Source organism: Macrobrachium nipponense, chromosome 7 (genome assembly GCF_015104395.2).
Source record: "Macrobrachium nipponense isolate FS-2020 chromosome 7, ASM1510439v2, whole genome shotgun sequence".
Lineage (NCBI taxonomy): Eukaryota > Metazoa > Arthropoda > Malacostraca > Decapoda > Palaemonidae > Macrobrachium > Macrobrachium nipponense.
Window position 1 is genome coordinate 14,967,110 of NC_061109.1, and position 7,500 is coordinate 14,974,609.

Genomic DNA, 7,500 nt, shown 5'->3' on the forward strand with positions numbered 1-7,500 from the left:
ATATATATATATATATATATATATTTATATATTATGTTTTTGATTGCCTCGTCTTCCCAGTATCATTAATTTATAGTTATTTGCTAGAAGAGCAGCCATTTTTACCCCCACCTTTAAAGCATTGTTGTGATTGGCACGTTTGGTCTGGGTGGAAAATAATCCGTTAACGACTAGACCTAGTATATAGGGTAAGAAGGGCAGGTTGACAGGGGTTATATAAGATTGTTGGTGGGTCTTTAGGTACTTCCATAGGCTTTAGACACCTTTACCCCACAAATCTTCTGGCTGTGTTTTGCGTCTTTCCAGACAATGCCGTAGGCAGCGTGTGATCCAAGGCCGCTTGGAAATGCCCTGATTCGTCCTCAGTCTATGCCAGCTTCTGTTATTGGGCAGATGTGCTCACCTCTGACTTGAAGTCACCCCCTTTGTTTCGTCGTCGTGGGTTGGAGGCCTCTTCAGACATCACGATACGTGTGCAAGCCACAAAGAACTACAGGTATGTCTCGAAAGTGCAAAATCCAACCAGTCCTATTCCTTCTAGACGAATCTTACTATTTCAATTTTCAAATTTCTCTTTTATAACTCCTCTACTGAACGTCCCTTCATTGAACATTTCAGTTAAGCACTAGAGTTCCTCCTCTTGTGTGTGATTAAAGATAAAAACACCCTCCATAGTGATTAGCTGAGATATTATGCAAGAAGTCTTTAGTTTATGTTGTGTGTGATTTGGAAATTCATTTCCAGATTGCTGAGTCCATGCAGTAGATGTTGATTTTGGCCAGTTTTTCCACTTTGTGAAAGATAAGAGTTCCAGACAGTACACAGCCTCCCCCACATGGCATACCTGCCTTGCCTTTGTATCAGGCCATTCAATGTTGCTTGTAAATAAATGTAAAGTAGATTAATCCGCTGAGTTTTCAATGGCGACCTTACATTCCCTTTAATAATTACCTAAGGTAAGTCATAAGAGCTCCATTTTCCCATATTTCCTCTCTTTTTACCCTTATGTTTTGGACAAAGGCCATCTCAATCGTCCCATGACACGTGGCGGGCCTCGCCTGCCTGTCACGGGACAAGTGGCAGGCCTCGCCTGCCCGTTCTGGGACACACGGTGGTCCTCGCCTGCCCGTCCCGGGACACTTGGTGGGCCTCGCCCGCCTGTCCTGGGACATGTGGCGGGCACCGCCCACCCGTCCCTGGGACACGTGGCAGGCGCTGCCCACCCGTCCTGGGATGGGCGGGCCTCGCCCGCCAAGTGTCCTGGGACCCCGCCTGTGCGGGACACGTAGCGGGCCTCGCCCACCCGTCCTGGGACATGTGGCGGGTCTCGCCTGCCCATCCCGGGACACGTGGCGGGCGTTGCCTGCCCGTCCCAGGACATGTGGCGGGCCTCACCTGCCCGTCCTGGGACACGTGGCGGGCCTCGCCCACCCATCCTGGGACATGTGGCGGGTCTCGCCTGCCCATCCCGGGGCATGTGGCGGGCCTTGCCTGCCCGTCCCGGGACATGTGGCGGGCCTCACCTGCCCGCCCCGGGACACGTGGCGGGCTAGATACGCCTGTCCCAGGACACGTGGCGGGCCTCGCCCGCCCGTCCCGGGACACGTGGCAGGCCCGGCCCGCCCGTCCCGGGACACGTGGCTGGCCTCTCTGCCCATCCTGGGACATGTGGGTGCCCGCCCATTCTGGGACACGTAGCGGGCCACGCCCGCCCATCCCGGGACACGTGGCAGGCCTCGCCCACCTGTCCCGGGACACTTGGTGGGCCCCACCCGCCCATCCTGGGACATGTTGGCGAGCCTCACCCGGCCGTCCTGAGACACGTGGCGAGCCCTCGCCCTCTCGTCCCGGGACACGTGGTGGGCCCCGCCCACCCGTCCCGGGACAGGCAGGCGGGGCTCGCCACGCGTCCCGGGACGGATGGCGGGCTCCACCCGCCCGTCCTGGGACGCATGACGAGGCCCCGCCCACCCGTCCCAGGACGGGTGGCGGGCTTCGCCCTCCTGTCCCGTCATAGACAGCACCTTTGCTTAGTCTTCAGCACGGTTTACACGCTACGATAAATTGTAGAGATTTATTGTAATGAAAATGTTGTTGCAATTTATCGTTACGTGTAAACATGAGATCGTAGCGATTTATAGGAGTTGGAATTGGATTGAGTGGTTGGTGCCAGCAGGCTCAAGTCTATATGCATCGTAACGACAAGTTTGAACGTGTAAACAAGGTTCCAAGTTATCGTTACAATCTAGCTCATTTTCTGATTGACTGATGAAGTGTGAAGTCCTGGTGCGCAAGAGCTATTTCGAAATATAAACTTAATACACAGTGATGGTGAATTCTAAGCAAACTCCTCATGAGTTCTAAAGCGAATTCATTGAACTTTATCGGAGTTTTCCGTGTTTGTGGAAGATAAAGTCCCACGAATACTCTTTATTTTTTTGACAACAGTGTTTCTTTCAGCTGAAGGATCAAACTCTTTGTATTTCTTCACTAGTTCTGCATAGGCCAGGTCCTTTTTGTTCCTATCAGAGTGTTTCCGTCTCTTGTTTCTTCCATGACGGTCAAGTGAAGACTAAAAATATTGGATTAAAAATCGTTGCATGCAAACGCTCTTTCAATCATCCAATAGATCGTACTATCTCAGTGTTCAACAAATCGCTACAATTTATCGTGGCGTGTAAACCGTGCTTTAGAACCAGGACATGCCACTGACTCCTTCCAATTTTTCTGGGGATTCTCTGAATCCTTTCAATTCTCCTGAGGCTTCTCTGATCCTTTCAGTTCTCCTGGGGCTGCTCTGAATCCTTTCAGTTCTCCTGGGGCTTCTCTGAATCCTTTCAGTTCTCCTGGGGCTCCTCTGAATCCTTTCAGTTCTCCTGGGGCTTCTCTGAATCGTATGTTCTTCTCCTGGCTCTCCACCAATCCTGTCATTTTCCTCAAGCTTTCTTCAATCCTCCCATCTTCCTTTTCAGGAATCAATAAAACTCTTAAGAAAACATTTTAGCATATTTATTTACCTGTAACTTCATCTTCCTTCAAGGATCAACAAAGCAAACTTTTTAACCAATTTCATTTGTCTTCTCCATCAGGTGTTGATTTTCATCTGTGATCTTGAGGGTTTTCTCTTCCAGCTACCGATTTTCCGTCTTTTCTTGGTCGTTCTCTCTCTTCAGGAACAAGGTGTCAGCTGCGAGCGAGTAGGCCCTTTCTTGCTAGACCTGCTGTTGCAACACCTCCTGAGTGATCTGGATCACACAAGTGTGTTCTTCCCTTCCGCCCGCCTTCTGAATCTCTTCAATGTTGTCGAGCCTCTGTTGCAGCTGAAGAATTATCCTGTCTCCAAGTTCACCTGCTGCTCTCTCTCTGGCACCGGATGGTGTCTTCCAAGCCGCAATTCTCTCCTTCAGTTCCTTCTCCTTGGGCTGTCCAACTCCATCAACAGTAGTCAGAAAGAACCTCACCAGTGAATAGGCAGCCACAATAAACAAGATGACTATTCCTGCATTAGACTTCTCTCCGTATTTCGAACAATATCTGGACATACCCAGTTCACACACTCTCCTCTCACTCTCTCTAGATTTTTCTTTGATTTCTACATTCCACGAGAGATATTTCGATTTATCAAAATATAGCAGGAAATATTCTGAACATTTTTTGAACTCTGCCTTGTCTCTTGGTGTTATGAATTGCTGAAATCTCTCACTCTCAGGGATTTTTTGCAGTAAATATCTCTCTCTCTCTCCTCTCTCTCTCTCTCTCTCGCTCTCTCTCTCTCTCTCTCTCTCTCCTCCCTCACTCTACTCTCTCTCCTCTCTCTCACTCGCGTGCGGGATTTTTGTTAATCTTATCTGTTAAAATAAAAAATTTGGGGATTTATCTTTATTTACCTTTTTGTCTATAAGAAAAACAATACTACCTACAGCGGTCAATTGCAGCTTAGGGGGAAAAATGGCCATTTTTCTAAGGCAAGTTTCATTTTTATTGAATTTTACAGGATACTAATTAAAAGACACAATTCTAAACGAATTAGCCGAAACATCAAGAGAAATATATATATATATATATATATATATATATATATATATATATATATATATATATATATATATATATATATATATATATATATATATATATATATATATATATATATATATATATATATATATATATATATATATATATATATATATATATATATGTGTGTGTGTGTGTGTGTGTCTTTTAATTTAATCACATTTAATCACCTGGAAATGAAATTCAGTCCCAATTCAGTAACAGAACAAAAGTAAACACACCTTTGAGTGAAACCACAAAGTCATTTTCCAGGGAATCCATGTTATGTGACTGGAAATTCTTTGTACAATTCTGTGACGGACTGTTAATTTGAATCACAGTAGTTTTAAATAATGTTGTATTCCAATGAAATATGCAGCACTCCTACAGTACTGTGTAGCCACACTATATCATCAAATTGTTTAAAACTGGAAATTTCATAGAGATGATGAAAATCTGAATTCTATTTTCAAGTGTCCAGTCATTGACTAAGTTATTATGTAGTATACTACCCGGGTGTTTCGAAATTAGAGCCCACCCCCCCAATCCACAGAACAAATGGAAAGTTATGAAGTTTTCTGCTATAGGCTATCTCCAAGTACATTATCTTAAGTTTCTATTAAGTCATTTTTCATTTTACATTTCTTGTATTTTCAGACTGAGTGACGGAGTTAGATACAGCCATGGATATCGACTTGGAGGAAATCAGATGGATTGACCGAATCCGGGCTATAACTTTCAGAGGCCAGGGATGCCGGCACATCCTTCATTTCATGTTCCTGGATAGCTAAATACATTAAAAGAGATGAATCCTTTGTTAAAAGAAACTGGAAAAAAATCCATATGACTGTCATCGCGAAAAGAGTGAGAATCTTGTAAGGGCTGAAGTCCTTTCTCAGGAGTCAAAAGACATCATAGCTGGGGCATTGGTAGACCAATGAAAGTCTGTATGTAAATTCGGCGCTTGAACTAGAAACAAAAAGGGGAAAGAAGAGAAGTTATAGTGCCGTATATCATGAGTTGAAAAAATCTGGTATCAAGCCATTTCATGTTATCAGCAAGCCCAACCTCACTCAGCAACAGAGAGAAGACCGTTCATGGTTTTGTGGGTCATTTCTTAAAGATTGGGATGAAGCTGACTTTCTCCATGTTGCTGCATCAGATGAATTCTTTATTTACAGTCAGGAAGCCAAATCATAAAATGACATCATTTTGGGCGCAAAGTTGGATTGATATCAGCGATGACGTGCGCCATTGCCAATATGTGAAATTTTCTGAATGTTTGGGAATTTTTCTCCGTTTCACAGCTAAACGGTTAATGTGGATCATCAAAGAAAAAGGACAGTCATGGAATGGCAAATACTTCAGAGAAACACTGCTTACTGGTGGAGTATTTCCTTTCCTCAAAGATTCTGAAAATGTGGTATCTGTTGAAGAAATCACATTTTTTCATTATAAGGCACAATGTTTCAAGGCTCTTCAGACACAGGAGCTGCTTCGAAACAGTGTATCGATTTCTTCTCATCAAGGGAATTTCCAGGTAGCTCCCCTGACCTTAATTAGTGTGAAAACTTGGTAGTATCTTAAAGGATCGTGTTGAAGCGCACACAGTGAACTATGATGTATACCCAGCCTTGACGACCTGCAAAGAGAGGTGACTGAAGTGCTCAGGGAAATGGAGTTTGAGTCTCAGCTTTTTGCGATTTACTGAAATCATATCCCTCAAGAATGCAGGCTGTAGTACAGGCAGATGGAGGCCACACAAAATATCAAATACTCAAAGAGAAACTTAACCCTTAAACGCCAAAGCGGTAAAAAAAAAAATGTCTCCCGTGTGCCGGAGGTGTTTCAGAGTGAGCGCCGAAGCGGAAAAAAAAATATTTTTTTCAAAAATTCACAGCGCGCTTAGTTTTCAAGATTAAGAGTTCATTTTTGGCTCCTTTTTTTTCATTGGCTGAAGTTTAGTATGCAACCATCAGAAATGAAAAAAATTATCATTATCATATATAAAATAATGCGATATAAGATAGCGCAAAAACGAAATTTCATATATAATTGTATTCAAATCGCGCTGTGCGCAAAACGGTTAAAGGTAACGAGTTACTTTTTTTTAGTTGTAATGTAAACTAAATTGCGATCATTTTGGTATATAACACATCGTAAAACAATAAAAGCAACACAGAGAAAATATTATCACAAAATAATGCATGAATTCGTAACGCACGGACGTAAACAGATATTTTTTTCAAAAATTCACCATAAATCTAAATATTGTCCTAGAGAGTTCCAATTCTTTCAAAATGAGACAAATGATTGAATATTACTATACTGTAAGAATATTAGCTTACAAATGCAGTTTTCGACCATATCTGACTAGGTAAAGTTGACCGAATGTCGAATTTTTTATATATATATTTTTTTTATATGCAATTATTTCGGAAATAAGAAAAGCTACAACCTTCAAATATTTTTCGTTTTATTCTACATGAAATTGCGCACATTTTCATATATAAACTCTATGAAATGCCTAATATGAAACGGAGCAAATATTCCGAGAATGGAACGTATGCATTTCGGAGATTTGTGGCTGAGAATCCGCGTGCTGAGAGAAGGAAAGATTTTTTTTAAAAATTCACCATAAATCTAAATATTGTGCTAGAGACTTCGAATTTGTTTCAAGATGAAGATAAATGACTGAATATTACTAGACTGTAAGAGTTTTAGCTTACAATTGCGTTTTTCGACCATTTCGGTAGAGTCAAAGTTGACTGAACGTGTTTTTTTTCTATTTATCGTGATTTATATGCAAATATTTCAAAAATGAGAGAGGCTACAACCTTCAATTATTTTTTATTTTTTTTGAATTCTACATTAAATTGCGCACATTTTCATATATAAAACTTTATGTAACGGCTAATTTAAAATGGTGCAAACATTACCACAATCGCACGTATGATTTTTTCGGAAGAGTTACCGCGCGGACGTAAAGAAAATGTTATTTTTTTCATAAATTCACCATAAATCGAAATAGTGTGCTAGAGACTTCCAATTTGTTGCAAACTGAAGGTAAATGCTTGAATATTACTAGAATATAAGCGGTTTAGCTTACAATTGCGTTTTTCGACCATTTCGGTAGAGTCAAAGTTGACCGAAGGTTGAAAATTTGTCACTTATCATTTTTAATATGAAAATATTTCAAAATTGATAAAAGCTACAACCATGGGTTGTTTTTAGTTGTATTGTGCATGAAATTGCGCACATTTTCATATATAAAACTTTATGTAACGGCTAATTTAAAATGGTGCAAACATTACCACAATCGCATGTATGATTTTTTTCGGAAGAGTTACCGCGCGGACGTAAGGAAAAAGTTTTTTCATAAATTCACCATAAATCGAAATATTGTGCTAGAGACTTCCAATTAGTTGCAAAATTAAGTTAAAT

At 41.7% G+C, this 7,500-nt stretch overlaps 1 protein-coding gene and 1 long non-coding RNA gene across 4 annotated transcripts in view; one reads left to right on the forward strand and one right to left on the reverse strand.

The window, feature by feature from the left end:
* LOC135217269 (uncharacterized) overlaps positions 1 to 870 on the forward strand; it is a 33,053-nt gene extending 32,183 nt beyond the window's left edge. Inside the window, exons 2-3 of the long non-coding RNA XR_010315093.1 lie at positions 307 to 496; positions 745 to 870. This is a non-coding gene — a long non-coding RNA (uncharacterized LOC135217269). The remainder of the gene's footprint in view (positions 1 to 306; positions 497 to 744) is intronic.
* LOC135217296 (uncharacterized) overlaps positions 1 to 7,500 on the reverse strand; it is a 317,399-nt gene that overhangs the window by 294,350 nt on the left and 15,549 nt on the right. The gene's annotated exons all lie outside the window — the stretch shown is intronic.